This window comes from Elephantulus edwardii, unplaced genomic scaffold (assembly GCF_000299155.1).
Source record: "Elephantulus edwardii isolate Elephantulus edwardi_28Jun2011 unplaced genomic scaffold, EleEdw1.0 scaffold00259, whole genome shotgun sequence".
Lineage (NCBI taxonomy): Eukaryota > Metazoa > Chordata > Mammalia > Macroscelidea > Macroscelididae > Elephantulus > Elephantulus edwardii.
In genome coordinates, this window is record NW_006400009.1 from 677,641 (window position 1) to 696,297 (window position 18,657).

Here is an 18,657-nt window from a genome sequence, read left to right on the forward strand (position 1 = left end):
GTTTGTGCGGGGAGAAGGGTGCAACAATGAATGAATGGAATCCCAAAATCTCTGTAGATGTTCATTGAAATGAAAAATAAATAACCTAAATTTAAAAAAAAAACCCAAAAAAACCCCCCATTTATTCATTGTGGCACAATTCAACATTATACTTCTTATTTTCAGGCAAATTTCAAGAATGCTCCTGCTATAAAAGAGAGTTAGAGGTGGTGGTTGTCCAACATCGTGCAACTGAACTGTTCACTTTAAATGTTTATGTAATATTAATTTGACCTGAATAAAAGAAAAAAATATAAAGGAGAAAAAAAAAAGTATAGCACACTTCACACTTTGGAGTCAGTTGTGCTGGTAACCCAAAGGCAGCATCTCTCTGTCAGGTCAAATCAACCAGCGGCTCCAGGGAGAAAGATGGGCAGTCTCATCCCGTGTTATAGACAGCTCACAGAACTCACTGGAGAGGTCATTTATGACTGGACGGCAATGAGTTTTGAGTTTTAAACACATTTTAGTATTTAAAAAGAGCATAGGATAACTGTATTAGTATTTTTATATCAGTTATATGCTTTACTTATAATATTTAGATATATTGGATTATACTAAACAATATTAAATTTGTTTGGTTTCTGAGGCCATCAATCTAAATAAGAGAGGATTGCTTATCTTTTACCCTCTTGAAGCTGTAGGTGGGTTTGAACTGCCAGACATAAGGGCTTTTGGTTAGCAGAACAACAAGCTGCAGAGTAACCACCAGAGCTCTTAATGTGGCTGACAGTTGTGGTTTGCAATTCATTTATGCCCGTAGTTCTATTTTATACTTTATCTTCATGATTATTAAAATGAAATGTTTTAGATATTTAATCATTCAATAAGAAATTGAGCACTCTGCGCCAGGTGGGAAATCTTAGTGACTCATTGCTTAAGTACTTGACAACTAACCAAAAGATCAGAGTTTTGAATCTGTTTTGTGGGATAGAATGTAGCAGTCTGCTTCTGTAAATATTACAGCTTTGGAAACACTACAGGTCAGTTCTACTCTATCCAGTTGCATTTCTTTGAGCTGGAGCTGAGTCAGGGGCAGCAAGGAAAGAATTTGTACTAAGCACTACTTAAGCTTTATATACATGTTACCTTTCTTAAATATATAACTAATGAAACAGACACAGTTGATAGTAACGTGCCTAGCTAGGAAGAAGGAGAGCTGGAATTTGAAACCAGTGGGTTAACTTTAGAGTTCATGTTCTTGATCATTATTATTTTCTACTTCTACAGGAAATAAAATCCCAATTAAAGTAGCATAGTTAACACTCTGGAGAGGTTGGAGGTTTGAGTCTATCCAGAGTCTCCTCAGAAGAAAGGCTGGTGAAAATGACTTCTGAAAATTCAGTAGCTGGAAACCCTATGAGGCATCATTCTTCTCTGACATACAGGGAGTCTTCTTGAGTTGGAGTTAACTCTATAGCAGTTGTTTTGGCTTTTCACTTTTAATATATAGGAAAGACTTTGGAACATTCTGTCAGTGCAAAGGGTTTTATTTAGACTCATACTTTTGTGACATTTGATGTATTCTTTTTTAGTATTCCATGCTACCCATGCTACATAACCTGAATAATTAGGAGATTTGAAGACTGTAGAAAAAGAATCGCTAACTTGATATCTAATGAGACAATTCCATTTTACTAACCACGTATCTCAAAGGGTTATAACACTGATAGCTCTCTTTGGCATTGTGGGCTGCTTTCCAAGATAACTCTTGCCTCTCTGCTTTCTCCTCCTCAGCTTTCTTTGTTGCTCCCTCGATCCCTCTGCCTGCAACTTAAATGGCTTACTGGCTGTTAAATTACTTTTTCCTTGTTTGCTCTGTCTTTGAGTAAGTGCATATACTCCTAAAGCTTTGTCCTTCATTCTGCAAATGCCTCATAGCTGAATTCCTGTTTTCTCTAAAAAGTTCAAAGCCTAATTTCTGGCTCATAGAAAGACCACTCTAAATGGATGTCCTTCCAGTACCAGAAATACCACATGTACCAAGCCGACTCCCCATGCTTCCCACATCATATTCCACAGCTGCCACCTACCCTCTCTGTTTTTGGTTTATTTTGTGTCACCTTAGTCCTTTGATGACTCTCAGATGTTTCCTCCCTTCTCAGTTTTCAACTCCGTCCTTTTACCTCATGAACTAACTTATCATGTCATGCTCACTTCCCTCTTCAGAACCCTGCAATGTGTGTCCCAGAACTCCATGGTAAAGCCCAGATTCCAAAGCAAGGCTGGAGTCTCTGGCAACACTAACCAGAAACCCAAACCTATTGCCCTGTCAGTATTAATTACTAGGGATCCTCCGTTAGGTTTCCAAGGCTGTAAATCTTTATAGGAGACTAATCTTTTTTATTCCACGGAGAATATTGTCCAACTGAGAATCTTGTGGATCCAGATGCTGACCTTTTTTGGTTAGCAGTTCGGTGCCTTATGTCCTGTGCCCACAGTAACTTTGTAGGGCAGAGTAAAGCTGCCTGCATGGCAGTTGTAAGACTATAAATCTTTATGGAAGCAGATTGCCATGTCTGTCTCCCATGTTGTGGCTGAAGTGTTCCAGGTCTCGTTCTGGTAAATCCATATGCTCCATAAAGCCCATGTTCCAGCACAGTAAGTCCACCCACAAGTCTCTAAGTAGTTATCCCTAAGCATTTGCTTAGGTTGCTTTTTCCTCCTCCCCCAGACTTCAAACTCAGACACATTGACAGATGCCTACATTATAATCCAAGGCCTTTGAGGACTTAGTTCTGAAATACCTGGAGTCAGGATGCTGCTAGGAGCAGACAGATGGTCCTGGGGCTGTGCCCCGGCCAGAGGATGGCTAACTTGATCTCATGCTCGGCTTTGGCTGCATTTGAGTGATGAGCTTTTCACCTTCACTTCTCTGCCCAGGGACTGTTATAAACAGAATTTTCCTTTTTTGAGGAAAATAGGCCATCAAAGAAAAGGAGTCATAAGTAGTATTTCCCCCCCCAAGGTTAAAAGTCCCTTAAGGGCAGCTGTTTAGTCATGACTTTGTTTGGTGAAACAGACTCAGAGAGCTTTGTGTCTGTATTGAATTATAGTACCAAGTAGGAAATAACTCCTAAACATTGCAAGTTTACTTGCAAGAACTCTCTTCTGTTTTTTCCCCCTTAACATAACAAAAGCACACTTCTCAAGCATACCCTATTAAAATTAGGTGGTAATTCAATGAGATAATATTTTAAATGTACTTTCAACTGTACTACTCCATAGATATTTTATTTTAAATGTTAGTAAAACCTTTATAGACTGGAACTGATAAAATTTGTTGTATCCTTATACCCTAACTCAAAACTCCTAATATCTGAGCAAATCTGCTTTTCACTGGGTACTTGGAGAAATCAGAAAGCCCCAAGTTCAGGTGTCATGTTGGCCACATGTATATGTGCCCTTGGAGTGATCTCTTGGTTTGCTTTGGATTTCATAGTTTGCATTTGTAAAATGTGTGAATTAGAATTTTGAGGTAAATTCTGGCAAGAAAAGCTCTAGGAATGTGAAATACAAATTATTTACAAAAAGCCAACTTTCTTTGCAGTATAGTTGCTTGTTCATTGGGCATTATGAATCACTTCCTCTATGGTCAAATGCCAACATCAGCCTTCCTAGATTTAAATATTAACTCACCCTGACTGATTTGAATTATTACAAGGCTGTAAGTAAAACTCAAGGGTTTGAGCAGCAGAAATGCTTAATGAAAGAAGAAATGTGTGAAATTAAGTACTTTAATGAGTGAAATTAGGCCTCTTGTTTCCAGGGTATCATAGGTCGTCCAGCGTTTTGCATCCAAGCTGAATTCCATGATCTCTTGCTTCCAGCATGCCAATCAGAAGGCTATTTAGAGCCAAGAGGATAAAGATGCTAGACATTTGAGTCTCCTTCAGGCAAAATCTTCACACAGGGGTGACTATAGCCTAGAGAACAAGGTCACTAATAATTACAGAGGTGATTGGTAGAATAAAAGGCTGGGAACCACTTTGAAGCCTTAAGAGGAAATGAGTAACTTCATTTGAGCACTTTCCGCTAGTGGCTTATAGGCTGTAGAGATGGAGCTTGACAGCTCACAAGATAGGTACCCTCCCATCTCTCCCTCAGATGTTATTCAGAAGGGATTTCTCCTTCAATGTCCTGTGAGACTAATGAGCACATTCCTTATACTGTCAAGGCCCCAAGGACTTCTTCTATACTGTCCCCAGACCCATCATAAAGAAGCTTTCGAGAGAAGAAGCAAACTTCTTACCAGACCACCTCATTGGAGGCCTTCCATTTCTCCAGACCAGTCACTCACCACTTATCCAGGACGTGTGCCTTCCATGAACTCACAGAAGAATATTCTTGGAAATTCTAAGCCCATAACCTTAACAACCTAACATTGGTCTCAGAGGAGGTCTTTGCAAAACACTTGAGCCTCAGACATATTCAGGGTATCGTTTGTTTTCTTGGCACATTTTAAGATCCAGAGATTTCCCAGCAAAGCTCCTTTCTCTCTTTCTCCTTTTTTTCCCTTTTAATTATAGTAGCAAGCAATTATCTAGCACCTGAAGGTGCTAAGCACTCTGCGAACCTTAAATTACAATAGTCTGATAACTATTGTAATTGTCTCCGCTTTGCAGACTAAGAAAGTCATAGATACAGAGGACCCACACCAGTGGTCCAGGATCTTTGCTGCCTCCCACCATGCCACCCTGGACACATCTGTCTTTGACACAGACTCAGCTAGCAAGAGAAGGACTGTCATCTTCTTGTATGTTATACTCAAGGATGGTGCTTCGCAGAGTTGGTGCTCAACAAAGTAGCTGAATGAGTCCTTGACCAATGAGAATTCTGTACCTACATGGTGGTAGGTGGCAAGACCCTTGAACAGGTGGAATGACACAGTGACTGCCGCAGTGGCTTCTAATGTGTCAGAAAGTGTGACGATGGCACAGGATAGGACAGGGTTCAGATCTTTTGTTTATAGCGTCACGATGAGTCATACTCAAGTCATTGGCACCTAACAGCAATAAGATGACATGAAGGGGAGCATGTCTTTTTATGGAACTGTGGAGGGCTTAGTGTGGCTTAGAGTGTGGAGTAGGTGAAATCTAGTAAATAAACTTACAGGGGGGAAAAGGCAGCTTTGGTGTTATAGTCTAGAGGGGAGTTGTGTTGCAGACCCCTACATGGTGGTGCCTCTCTGGGATTTTGAACCACCAGGAGGTCTGTGGGAGGAAGGTGGACCATCTCCTTCCATAAAATCCATAGACTCTGAAAACCCATGGGAGGGTCAGCTGTAAGTCAACTCTGACTTGATGGCAATTAGATCTTTGTGATAGATTAAACTATGAGAGACTTCCCTTTAGGCCGTGCTGATGAGTCTAGTTTATGATGGTCCTAAGCAGGACAGCAACATAATCTGACTTTTGGGGAGAAATTTTGGCAAATTATTTGGGGTGACCTGCTTGGAAATTTTAGCTAACTAAATGAATTAGAATGATATTTTAGTTTTAATTTTAGCTAAACCTAAATGTGAACAGCTGGAGGTTGAGGTCAGGGAGGAAGAATGAGGGAGCAGCTTGGTCCTTATATTATACAGAGGTTGCTGTTGTTGTTATGTACTGTCTAGTTGGAATCAACTCAAAGGTGTCGCTTCAGCGGGGTTTCAGAGGCTGTAAATCACATGAGAGGATGTTCATCTTTCTCCCTTGGGGCAGCTGGTAGATTCACACTGTGTGCCTTTGGGTTAACAATGCAGCATCTGCCACTAGGCCTCCAGAACTCCCTTTTATAGATTTAGAAACGGAAATTCAGAGCAGCAGAGCCATCAAAGAGAAGGGAACACAGCTAGAACTGCACTTCCTGACAGCCATTCTCCAAGCTCTTTCTTCTTCTTTAGCACTTTAAATTTACTTTCTTACTATTTTACTTACTATACTCTTACTCTGTCAACTGAGTGTTTGGTCTGAGGCATCTGTTTAAGGAAGCATTGCCAGGCTTTCATAGCAGGAGTGCAGTGAGTCTCCCAGAAAATGGTTGTGTTATTCCTAGGTGGAGGGATGAAATACATTATCAAGAGGCTTCCGAACCTCCCAGTCTCTGGTGGCTTTCTGGAAACCACTAAAGCCATTACAAAGTCCTCTGATGAGCATTTTTAGAGCCATAGTGACAAACTCAGAAAGTTTTGCCTAAGAGGTTTGAAATTCTCTTAAGAGTAATTGTTTATATTACAAGTGACAAAGATAGAGTCCTATGGTACCAGCTGATGTTGCCAGATCTCTTGGTTAGGAGAAAAGTGGACTCTGAGTTCACTAGTCTTTCTCAAAGCAGTTTATCTGAGAACTTGAGGAATCTCTGTAAGTTTCTCCTTCTAAGTTATTTTCTTGATGGTATGCTCTCCTAGCATTTCCTCTACCCCTGTTTTCTCAATCACCATGTAATCTCACTTTTCACTGTTAATGTCTTAAATCTCCTGGGTAGATAACTGAGGCTTTTCTCAAAATTCTGCTAATAACCAGGTACATCTCTTTGGGTGAATAAAGAATGTATTTTAGATCAAGTTTGACTTTCCCACAGAATGGCAGACAACAAGCAACCTACACCTACAACAGATGGGGATTGAGAAGTAATTCAGAGTATTGTCACAGCAGGTAGTCATTGAAAGAAGTCAATGGCATACTAGTTTTCACTTTTGTAAAATGTCAAGGTCAAGCTGCTTCTTCACTATGCCTGTCCTACCCAGCTTATAACTGGGGCAGAGGCTGAGTCTTTAGTCACTCACACTTAGGTTTCATGAAGATTGTGAATTGTAATGTGCTTTATGGGGAATGTCAGTTGTTCATGAGTGAGTTCAAATTGAAGCTGAAGAAAATGAAAAAAAAAAAGTCCCTAAGAACCAAAATACAACTTTGTTTTTGTCTCATCTGAATTTAAAAGTCATGTCTAGAATAGGTTTTAGGCATTGAACACTCATAAGTGACAACCAGATGAGTTGTGGGATTACATCAATGATATAATCTATGAAATGAGCAAAAGATCATTGCAAATCCAGAATAAAACAAGACCAAAGTAGATGTCGGAAGAGACTATTAAAATTGCAGTAGAACCTCAAGAAGCCAAAACAAAGGGGATAGATGGTGACGTGAATAGAAGATTTCAAAGGGCAGCTTGAAAAGACAAGAAGAGTATTACAATGGAATATGCAAAGAGCTGGATTGGAGAATAAAGAAGGGAGGACTTTCTTGGAATTTCTAAAGTTGAAAGAATTGAAAAATAAAATTCAAGCCTTGAGTTGCAATACTGAGAGATGCACTGGGCAAAATCTTGAGTGATCCAGAAAGCATCAAAAGAAGATAGAATAAATACACAGTCACTATACCAAAAAGAACTGGTTGACATGAAAAAATTTCAGGAAGTACCATATAAAGAAGAGAGAATGGTTATGAAAGAATAAGCTCAAGCTGCACTGAAAGCATTGAAAAATAAGGCCCCAGGAATTCATGGGATACCAGCTGACATAGTTCAACTAAGACATGCAACCCTAGATGCACTCACCAGTCTATGCCAGGAAATTTGGAGGACAGATGCCTGGCCAGCTGACTGAAAGAGATCCATATTCTCATTCCCAAGAAAAGCAATCAGACAGAATGTGGAAATTATTCAATAATATCATTAATCACATGCAAGCAAAATATTGTTGAAGATCATCCAAAAGAGGCTACAATAGTACATAGTTAAGAGAACTGCCAAAAATTTAAGTTGATAATAGAGGAGGCCATAGCACCAGAGATGTCACTATTGATGATAGATGGATCTTACTGAAAACAAAGAATACCAGAAGAATGTCTATTTGTGTTTTACTGACTGTACAAAGGCATTTTTTTAAAAAAATACAAAGACATTTGACTTTGATGTGTGGATCATAACAAATTATTGCTAACATTGAGAAGAATGGAAATTCCAGAACACTTAATTATGCTCAAGTGAGACCAAGAAGTTATTGTCTGAACAAAGCATGTCAGGATTGTATCCTTTTTTTATACCTGCACAGTCTGTGCATTGAGCAAATTATTTGAGAAGCTGGACTCTATCAAGAAGAATGTGGCATAGGATTGGTGGAGAACTCATTGACAACTTGAGCTGTGCAGATGATACAACTTTGCTTGCTGAATGTGAGGAGGACTTGAAACACTTAGTGCAGATAATCAAAGACTATAGCCTTCAATATGTATTGTGTTTCAACATCAAGAAGACAAAAATCCTTACCACTGCACTGATAGGCAACATTGTGATAGAGAAAATAGTGAAATTGCCATTAATTTCATCTTACTTGGATTCACAACTGATGCTCTTGGTACTTGCAGTTAGGAGATCAGGAGGTGTATTATAATGGGTGAATTTACTGTCAGATCTCTTTAAAGTTCTGAAGAGCAACGATGTCAGTTTAAACTCCAAGGTGTGCCTGATGCAGGCCATAGTCTTTTCAGTCATATGCTGTGTATCTGACAGCTGGACAGTGAATAAAGATGACAGAAGAATTGATGCATTTGAGTTTTGGTGTTAGAGAAGTGCACTGAATATCTCATGGACGTCAAAAAAACAAACGGAGGCAAGGATGACAAAATTTTGTATCATATACTTTGGGCATGTTGCTAGGAAAAGCACTCACCAGTTTATGCCAGGAGAAATGTTCCTTGGAAAGGGACATCATGCTCAGAAATGTGTAGGGTCAGCAAAAGAGGAAAACTCCTGATAAGATGGATTGACACTGACTGCAGCAATAGGCTTAAGTTTGTCAGAGATGATGAGGATGGGATTGGATAGGACAGGGTTCAGATCTTTGTTCACAGGGTAGCTGTGAGTTGCACTCAACTCTAGAGGGCTTAACTACAGCAATATGTGCAGAGAAGACTAATAGTTAACAGAAGATAATAAAAGAGCAAATGTGTACGATTGCAGAAATGATCATAAAGCACAGCACGGAGAGTGCTAACTTGGGAAGACAGGTAAACAGAAGGGGGAATAGAAGACAGGGCTAGGAAAAGTGCAATTTTAAATGAAATGAGTTTGTTTTAAAAAGTCCTCACTTTGCTCAGACTTCTGAGTAAAATCCTGCAAAAGAAAGTGTGCTGGCACTATCTGGAGGAAGAAATCTTGGGAGAGGGAACATTCCGAAGTTTCTGTGGCAAAAACACTGTGAAGCTAGAAGACTAACAAGAACGAAACAGCCTGAGTGAAGGGAAATGTGGTGGACGATGAGGTGATGGAGATGAGGGTATGTGGGGGGAAGTAGAAGACTTTGTAGAGTGTTGATACAATTCTGTTGTCTTGTTGATGGTTTTGAGAGGGAGAGTAACCAAGATCTGGTACAAAATGTAAATGTATTGCTCTGGCTTCAAGGACTGCGAAAAGACTGGGGCTGAGACCCTCACAAGAGAAAGGATAAGCAAGGAGATTTGGCCAAAGCTCTGTGGTTGGGACTGCCAAAAAACAGGTATGTCCTGGAAAATGTGCTGCTAGATGCTCCTTATGGCTCTGGCCCTGAGGATCCCTCTAGCTCTAGTGTTTCTAGACAAGATAACATAACGGTTCATGTGCTATTTATAATCAGTTTGTCCAGCTCACTGCATTTATGAGAATAAGCCTTGGGAGATAAGAACTTTCAGGGAATACAGAAGTCTTTTCTAGCAGTGCCTGGGAATAAAATGAGAAGCTTCCATCAACTGGGCCTGATGCCATGTCAAACTTCTTCATGCCTGAGCAGAGTGGAGCTTGGAGAGCAAAACCTTAGAGTGTGCCAGCTTTCTGAGAACTTCTCCCATGTGAACATACACCATAAATATTTTTCTCAAAAAGTTCTTTTTCATCCCCAATAAATAAAGAATGAGAAAAGAGAAACAACCTCAAGAAAGTATTTAAGGGTAACATTTATTGAGAAAATAGAACAGTGTTAGAAAAGGATACCCATGTGCTCCTGATACAACCTGTATCATTAACTTAACACTGCTTGCTTCTGGTTATTCTGGATAGAAGATTGTTCATGTGCCTGCTGAGTTCAAGTCCTCTGTGTACTAATTCCCACCCATCTTTCCTGCTCAAGAACTTTACTTCTAAAGGTAGTGGTCTAATTTCAGGTCTTTATTTTACCTGATCTCTCACCAGTATTTTACCCGATTTCTCACTCTCTGGCTCTTGACACATTTCCTTTGACTTCTGGGACATTACTGCTCCTCAGAAGAGCAATCAGTGAATCACTTATCTCTGAGGCCTGGTGGTAAGGAGCTGTGCTGTCAACCCAAAGGCACACAGTTTAAATTCACCAGCTGCTCCGCTGAAGAAAGATGGGCAGTCTCTTCCCATGTGATTAACTGACTCTGAAAACCTGCTGGAAGGGTAGCTATCAGTTTGTTCTGACTTGTTGGCATATAACAAGAACAACAAATCTAACCATCAGGGTTTCTTTCCTAAAGCAATGAGTGACCCTTTAAAAACTTAACTTGATTGGATTACTTCTCTTACTTTCCTTAAAACCCTCCAGTGTCTTCCCATTATACTCAGAATAAAATCTAAACTGAGTAGCATGAGCTGCAAAGCCTTGATTGATCTGACCCTACCTAGTCCTCTGCTTTCCTCTTTTCTTTTCTCTCAGTCCTTTCACTCAGCTCCATTTACATAGTTTGTTCACTGTTCCTCAAACATACTGAACTTGCTCATGAATCCAAGACTTTAACATATACCACTCTTCTGCATGAGGTCCTCCTCAGTTTCAGCAAGCAGGGTTGTGTCATCTGCATAACACAGATTGTTGATAGATCTTCCACCAATCCTAACACCATGCTTCTCCTCATACAGCCCAGCCTCTCGGATAATCTGCTCTGCATACAGGTTGAAAAGGTATGGAGACAGGACACATCCCTGGCGTACACCCTTCCCAATTTTGACCCATGCAGTGTTGCCCTGCTCTGTTCTGACTACTGCCTCTTGGTCCAAGTATAGGTTTCGCATTAGCATGATTAAATGTTCTGGGATTCCCATTCTTCTCAGAGTCAGCCACAGTTTGTTATGATCCACACAGTCAGTCAAATGCCTTTGCATAATCAATGAAACACAGATAGACATTCTTCTGGTATTCTCTGCTATCCATCTGACATCAGCTACAATACCCTTACTATCACGACCCTGCACTTACTGCAGAGGGTTAAGGACTACAGCCTTCAATATGGACTGAGGCTCAATGTCAAGAAGACAAAGATTCTCACCACTGGACCAATCGGAAGCATCAGGATGGATGGCGAAGAGATTGAGATTGTTCACAGCTTCAGTTTGCTCAGCTCCACGGTCAACACTCTTGGCACCAAGAGTCAGGAAATAAAAAAACGTATTGCAATGGCAAAGTCTGCTGTTAGGGACCTCTCTAAAGTACTCAAGAGCAACGGTGTCTCTCTGGAGACTAAGGTCCGCCTGATGCAGGCCATGGTTTTTGTAATCACTTGTTATGCATCAGAGAGTTGGACAATGACTAGGGAGGATAGAAAGAGAATTGATGCCTTTGAGCTGTGGTGCTGGAGAAGAGTATTGAATGTTCCATGGACTGCCAAGAAAACAAACAGATTCATCCTGGAGAGGGTTAAACCAGGCTACTCCTTGGAGGCAAGGATTCTGGGGCTTCGTCTGACATATTTTGGACATGTTGTAAGGAGGGACAGGTCCTTGTAGAGGGACATCATGCTTGGTAGGGTAGAGGGACAGCACAGGAGGGGAAGACTCTATGAGGTGGATTGATTCAGTGACTGCGGTAATTGGGATGGGAGTGTCAGAGGCAGTGCGATTGGCACAGGATAAAGCAGGGTTTAGGGCTGTTGTACATAGGGTCACTATGAGTCGCAAATGACTCGACGGCACATAACAACAACAACAACAACAACAACAACAACAACAACAACTCTTCTTCATGAAATTATCTCACTCAGTCATCTTCAAAACTTGCTGGTGCTTTTCTTCCTGTCTCACCCAATCAGGGTAGGAGGATAAGAGACCCTACTCTTTATCAGCTCAACTACTACCCTAAGGTAAAACTTGAACAGAGACTTGAAAAGAAGTGAAGCTAAGCTTGCCTGTTTCAATCAGAGAAATATTGATATTGACTGGAAACTTGAATATATTAAGGATCTATTATTATTAATTTTCTTTTAGGTTTGCTAATGATTTTGTTGTTCTTTTTCAGGAAGAGCACCTTGAATTCTGCTGTCAACCATGACGGAGTAACAATGATTTTAAGACAATGAACCAACTATTTTCAGACTCTGGTAGCAGGCAGCACAGGACTGTGAACTTGAATGAAGGGAAGCGCATTGAGGTAAGCACTGTTATTACCCCTGCTCTTCCTGCAGGCACATTCCTGCCTGCAGAACTGAGAAGGGGCTCTCAGAAGCATGGCAGTCTCTCAGTTGAGCACAGGGAGGCTGACATGATTAGATACCCCTTTTTTTTGGCAGAGTTTTAAAAAGAAAGTAATATTAAAAAATAAAAAAAGATTCTTCGCATTATGCTACTATTAAGTCATACATTCATTTCTCAAAGCCTAATCAGGGAGTTTTAAATTGAACAATTGTTAGAATTCACTCAGAGTCGTATGTCTTTGAGTTCTGAGCAGCCAGAGTAGAGTCTTTATTGATTTCCTAAGGCATTAGAAGAGATCTTCCTCAGAAAGGTATTTGCATAGCAAAAAGAGAAATAATCCTTATGTTAAAACTCCATATTCACTCTGAGAAAACCTGAAAAAAACCTCCAACAACCCAGACTAGACCAGCAAGTAATTTAACAGCCAGTAAACCATTTAAATAAAGAAGAAAAAAAATTACAGATGATAAATGATAGAATATTTAAAATGTTTACTCCTCAATTAAAAAAAACACAAACAAACCCACAACCAGCTAAATACAACACGATGGAGGAAAATGTTATTCAAACTGGAGAAAGATTAATCAATAGAAATCAATCCAGAAATGGCAGAGATGATGGAATTAGTGGATAAGAACTTTAAACCAGTTATTTTAAATACATAAAATGTCTTTAAGAATTTAAAGGAAAATGCATCATGATGAAGGAATTGGAAGAAATGAAGACTCAAGTGAAATTACAAAGATTGAAACATAAATTTCTTGAAAAATTCACTGACTTGGGGATTAACATCTCATTAGACTGCAAAAAAAATATCAGTCAACTTTGAAGCATAGAAAAAAAAGTTTAAAAAGGAAAAAGAGATTTTAGCTTTTAGTGATACACCCTAAAATATGTACAGTTGACCTTTTCTCCCTGACTTTTTGCATTAAAATAATAGAATTGGGGGAAAAGGAAATGGGAAAGGTAGAGATAAAACACAGACTGACTTTGACTTGGTAGTTGTTGAAGATAACATACAGGGTTTGTTATGTTCTTCTCTTGAATTTTGTGTATTCTTGGAATTATCCATAATAAAATACTTGAGATAATGCTCTCAGTTTTACTCTGTCTAGCATGGTCACTATGAGTTGAAAATCAATTTGATAGCACCTACCAGTAACAATGACTAAGGATGACTGAATTAAAATAGATACCACGGACTGCAAAGAAAACAAATTGGTCTGTCTTGGAGAGAGAGAAACCAAGTCTTTCCCTGGAGGCTAGGATTTTGAAGCTCCGTTTCACATACTTTGAGCATGTGGTCTGGAGAGACCAGTTCTTGGAGAAGGACATCATGCTTGGAAGAGTGGATGGACAACGCAGGAGAGGAAAACCACAGATGAGATGGATTGATACAGTAATTAGGGCAATGGGGGTTGGTGTGTTGGAATTAGAATGGCTCAGGACAGGGAAGAGTTCAGAACTGCTTATACATGGTCGCTATATATCACAGGTGACTCAACGGCATGTAACGGCACCAACAAGATCTTGGGGAGGGCTCTGTATTTAAAGTTGGTTGTTATTATATTTTGGAGAAACATTCTTCTTAGTGGTACAGTAGTAGTACTTCTTAGTGGTGACCAATACAAGTGGTATTGACTCTCTGTCAGTATGCTGCACTGAGGTAACCTGGGGCTGCTGTGATGTTGAACCTTGTGCCATTGGGGTGTCAGATGCCATAATGGTTACCCATGGTGGACAGTGTTTGGTGGAACTCCCACTTGAAGACAAGCTTGGGAGCAGGAATGACATCTATTCCCTAAACAGCATGACTCTGGAAGCTCTATGGACTTTGATAAATGTTGATATTTATGAAAAGACTTCAGGCATTTTGTTCATAGAGTAGCTCAACTCAAAGGCAGTCAACATCGTCAATAACAACAGTATTATAATGAAAATGTACAAAGACTTGGAGCTAGAAAACCAAAAGGGGAAAAACACGCGACATTTCTTAAGCTGAGAGAACCGAAGGGGGGAAAAATTTTAAAGCCTTAAATTAGAAGACCGAAGGATTCTATGGTATTGAGTGAAAAAAAAAAATAGAAAGAAGATGGAAAGAATATATGGAATCATTGCACTAAAAAACAATTTGTGGAACCATTTGAGGAAGTAGTATATGACCAAAAATGAATGATACAGAAGAAAGAAGTTCTGACTGTATTGAAGACACAGGCAAAAATTTGACAGAATATCATTTGAAGGGTTTCACAAACAAGCCTTGGACATGCTTATTCCTCTATGCCAAGAATTTGTAAGACAGTTACCTGGCTACCCAACTTGAAGAGAGCCATATTTTTCCCATTCCAAAAGAAAAAGGTTATTAAGCACAATGCAGAAATTATTTAATGATATAATTAATATCACCCACAAATAAAATGTTGCTGAAGATTATTTTGGAGGAGTACACTGACAGAGAACTGATTCAAACTGATTTCAGATGAAGTCTAGAAACAAGTGATAATACTATTGACTTGAGATGGAAAGCAGAGAATACCTGAAAGATATTTACTTATTTTATTGACTATGCAGGGACATTTGACCCTACAGATAATCATAAATACAGCCAACATTGAGAAGAATGAGAATTCCAAAACAATTAATTATGTGCATGAAAATCATGTACATAGACTGAGAAGAAATTGAACAAAACAAGAGTTATCTATCCTACCTGGTTTAAAAATAGGAAAAATTATGTGTCAGCACTTTATTCTTCATCCATATTCAATATATTTTTGTTGCACATAGTATGTTGTTGTTGTTAGATGCCATTAAGTTGAGTATGACCCACAGTGACCCTATGAACGAGATACTGTCCTATCCGGTTACATCTTCATCATCTCTGATACACTTGAGCTGATTGTTGCAGTCACTGTGTCGGTCCATTTCATTGAGGGACTTCTCTTTCACTTACTGTCAACCTTTCCAAGCATGATGTCCCTTTCCAAGAAACAGCCTCTCCTAGTAACATGCCCAAAGTATGTGAGACAAAGTTTTGCCATCCTTGCCTCCAAGGAGCACTCTGGCTACATTTTTTCCCGAAGGCATACCTACTTGTTCTTCTAGCAGTCCACTGCATGTTAGTACTCTTCTCCAGCAGTACATCTCTGAGCATTAATTTATCTTCTGTCATATTCACTGTCCAGCTCTCAGATGCATAAAATTATTTAAAAGACCATGGTTTGAATCAAGTGTACCTTAGTCTTCCAACTGGTATCAGTGCTCCTCAGTATTTTGGAGAGGGACCTGGCAGTGGACTTGTCCAGTGCAGTAAGTCTCCTTATCTTCTGACTGCTAGTACCCAGGGTGTTGATTATGGATGGATACAAGTAAGCTGAAATAATTGATAACTTCAATTTTTCCCCCTGTCTACCATGATGTTGCGTATAGGTCCAGTGGTAAGGAATTTTGTTGTCTTGATGTTGAGATGCAATCCATGTTGAAGGCTGAGTATTTGATCTTCTGCAGCAAGTGTTTCAAGTCCTCCTCGCTTTCAGCAAGCAAAATTATGTCATCTGCGTAGCTTAGGTTGTTAATGAGTTCTCCTCCAATCCTTATGCCTTATGCCTTCTTGATAGAGTCCAGCTTCTCAAATAATTTGCTCTGTGTACAGACTGAGTAGGTATGGAAGAAGGATACAATCCTGACATACCTTCTTGATTTTTTTTAAAAATTTTATTAGTTTTAATGAACATTTACAGAGAGTTTGGGTTCCCTTCCTGATTTTAAACCATGTGATTTATTCCCTTGCTTTGTTCAGATAATAACTTCTTGGTCTCACTTGAGCACAATTAAGTATTCTGGGATTTCCATTCTCAGTGTTAGCAATAGTTTGTTATGATCCACACACTCAAATACCTTTTATTAGTCAATAAGACGTATATAGACCTTTTCCTGGAATTCTGTGCTTTCAGCCAACAAATAATGTGAGAAATCAAAGTGTATGAACAATGAAGCATGAGGATTGGAGGAAGACTCATCAAGCCTGTGTTATCCAGATGAGACAGTCTTGCTTATAGGAAGTGAAGGGAACTTAAAGCAATTGCTGATTAAGATAAAAGGCTACAACCCTCAATATGGAATGCATAAAGAAAAAAACCATCCTTACAATTAGGAGAGTAAACAACATCATGAAAAGGGAGAAATGATTGAAGTTGTTAAGTGTTTTCATTTTACATGGATCCACAGTCAATAGCCATAGAAGCAGCTTTCAGAAAATGAAAGGACATGTTCTGTTAGGCGAATTTGATATCAAGGAACTCTTTGAGGTGATAAAGAGCAGAGATGTCAACTGAAGGACTAAGGTGCACCTGATCCAAGCCATGATTTTTTTTTAATTGAGATTTTAATGAAAGTTTATAAAGAACTTGAATTTCCATTCATTCATTGTTGCACATTTTCCTCCCTGTCCTTCCCGCACCCCCCAGTTGCTTTGGTGGCTTAGTGGCAAGAAGCTGCACTGCAATCCCAAAAGCAGTGTTTGAGGCCATCAAGTGCTCCACTGAAGAAGTATGGCAGTCTCTTTCTATGCAATTAACTGCCTCTGAAAACCTGCCAGAGAGTCAGCAATGGGTTGGTTCTGACTCTATGGTACACAATAACAACAACAACAACAACAATAACAACAACAAGAACGAAATATAAAAGTTGAACAGTGAGTGAGAGACAAAAGAGGAAAGAATTGATGCCTTTTAGCTGTGCTATTGGTGATGAGCATTGTATATGTCATGGGTTACCAAAAGAACAAATACATCTGTCTTTGAAGAAGTGTAACTGGAGTGTTTGTTTAGCCAGTGATGACAAGACTTCATCTCACATATTTTGGGCATGTTGTCTGGAGGAACCAGTCCTTGGAGAAGTATGATCGTCATACTTGGAAAAGTAGATGGTCAACAAAAGAGAAAGTTCTTCAATGAGATGAATTGGCACAATGACTGCAGCAGTGGACTTGAGCATGTTGGGGATTGTGAGAGTGGTGTAGAATAGATAGGGTAGAGTTTGGTTATGGGACCACAGAGACTCAGAGGAGCTGACTTACAGGCATCTAATGGTGAGCACATTCTTTTGATCTCCGTATTCTTGCTTACAATATCTATCTCACCACATTCCCTATTTTCAGTATGAACATCCATAGAATATTCTCTAGTGGTTCATCTCTTGTAGCTTTGCTTTTTTAAGCTGATATTTAATTATCACAGGCTAGATTTAGGGTTATTTTTAAAGTATTTGCTTTTTTTGTGATTGATGAGAAACTTTCACTCAACTATATTTTATCACTAAGTTTGTGATCATAAACAATGACAATTATACCAATGTTGAATTGAGAAAACCAAATCTGAAATTAACATTAAATTATCCCACTTTAGGAAGCTCCAGTGGCTTAGCGAGTAAGGAGCTGGGCTGTCAACCCAGGACAGTTCAAATCCACCAGCTGCTCCATGGGAGATAGATGATCAATAAACTATTGTGCCATTTACAGCCTCTAAAACCTGCTAGAGGGTCAGCTATGGTCTGGATTCTACTTGATAGCACATAGCAATATATATACATATATGTATATGCCTTCTAGTAGTAATAATTATGATATGAATGAAAGAGAAATTGCCTTTTTTGATCACTGGGAAAATTGGAAACCGTTTTCTTGGGATATTTCAAGGCTCTACATCTGTATACTGCTTGGCAGTATACAGAGAAATTTCAGAAATTTTTAGTTGTTTTATGAACACACTAGCTACTCTGGGGAGAAATATGGGCATTCTCCTACTTGATTTACTGCCTCTGAAAACCTGTTGTGGGTCACCTATGGGTTGGTTCCGACTGAGAGGTACAAAACAACAACATGAACATAAATAAGGAGAAAATGCTATTCTCTGAATTTCTTTACATTTATTGTCATAATCTGCAGGATCAGGCAAGGTTTTGCTCTGATACATGAAGGGTCACTTTTGTTCTAATATATGAAGAGTCAGAGCGGGCACTGCAGACATCATGAGGATGGTGCAAGAAATGGCAGGGCGTTCAGCTGTTGTTCCTAAAGTTGCTATGAACCATAATTGACTAGCTGGCACCTAACTACAGCAACAGCAATTAGCAACATCATAATCTACTGTAGCTATATATATCATCATTCAGTGGTAACAAAAATACCTTCTGATAATGATTTTATAAATTTTTTTAAGAAATAGAATTTGT

The 18,657-nt window shown here is 39.3% G+C and overlaps 1 protein-coding gene across 3 annotated transcripts in view; it reads right to left on the bottom strand.

Moving 5' to 3' along the window:
• The window catches only part of TRPC7 (transient receptor potential cation channel, subfamily C, member 7), a 286,556-nt gene that overhangs the window by 83,005 nt on the left and 184,894 nt on the right, over positions 1–18,657 (bottom strand). The gene's annotated exons all lie outside the window — the stretch shown is intronic.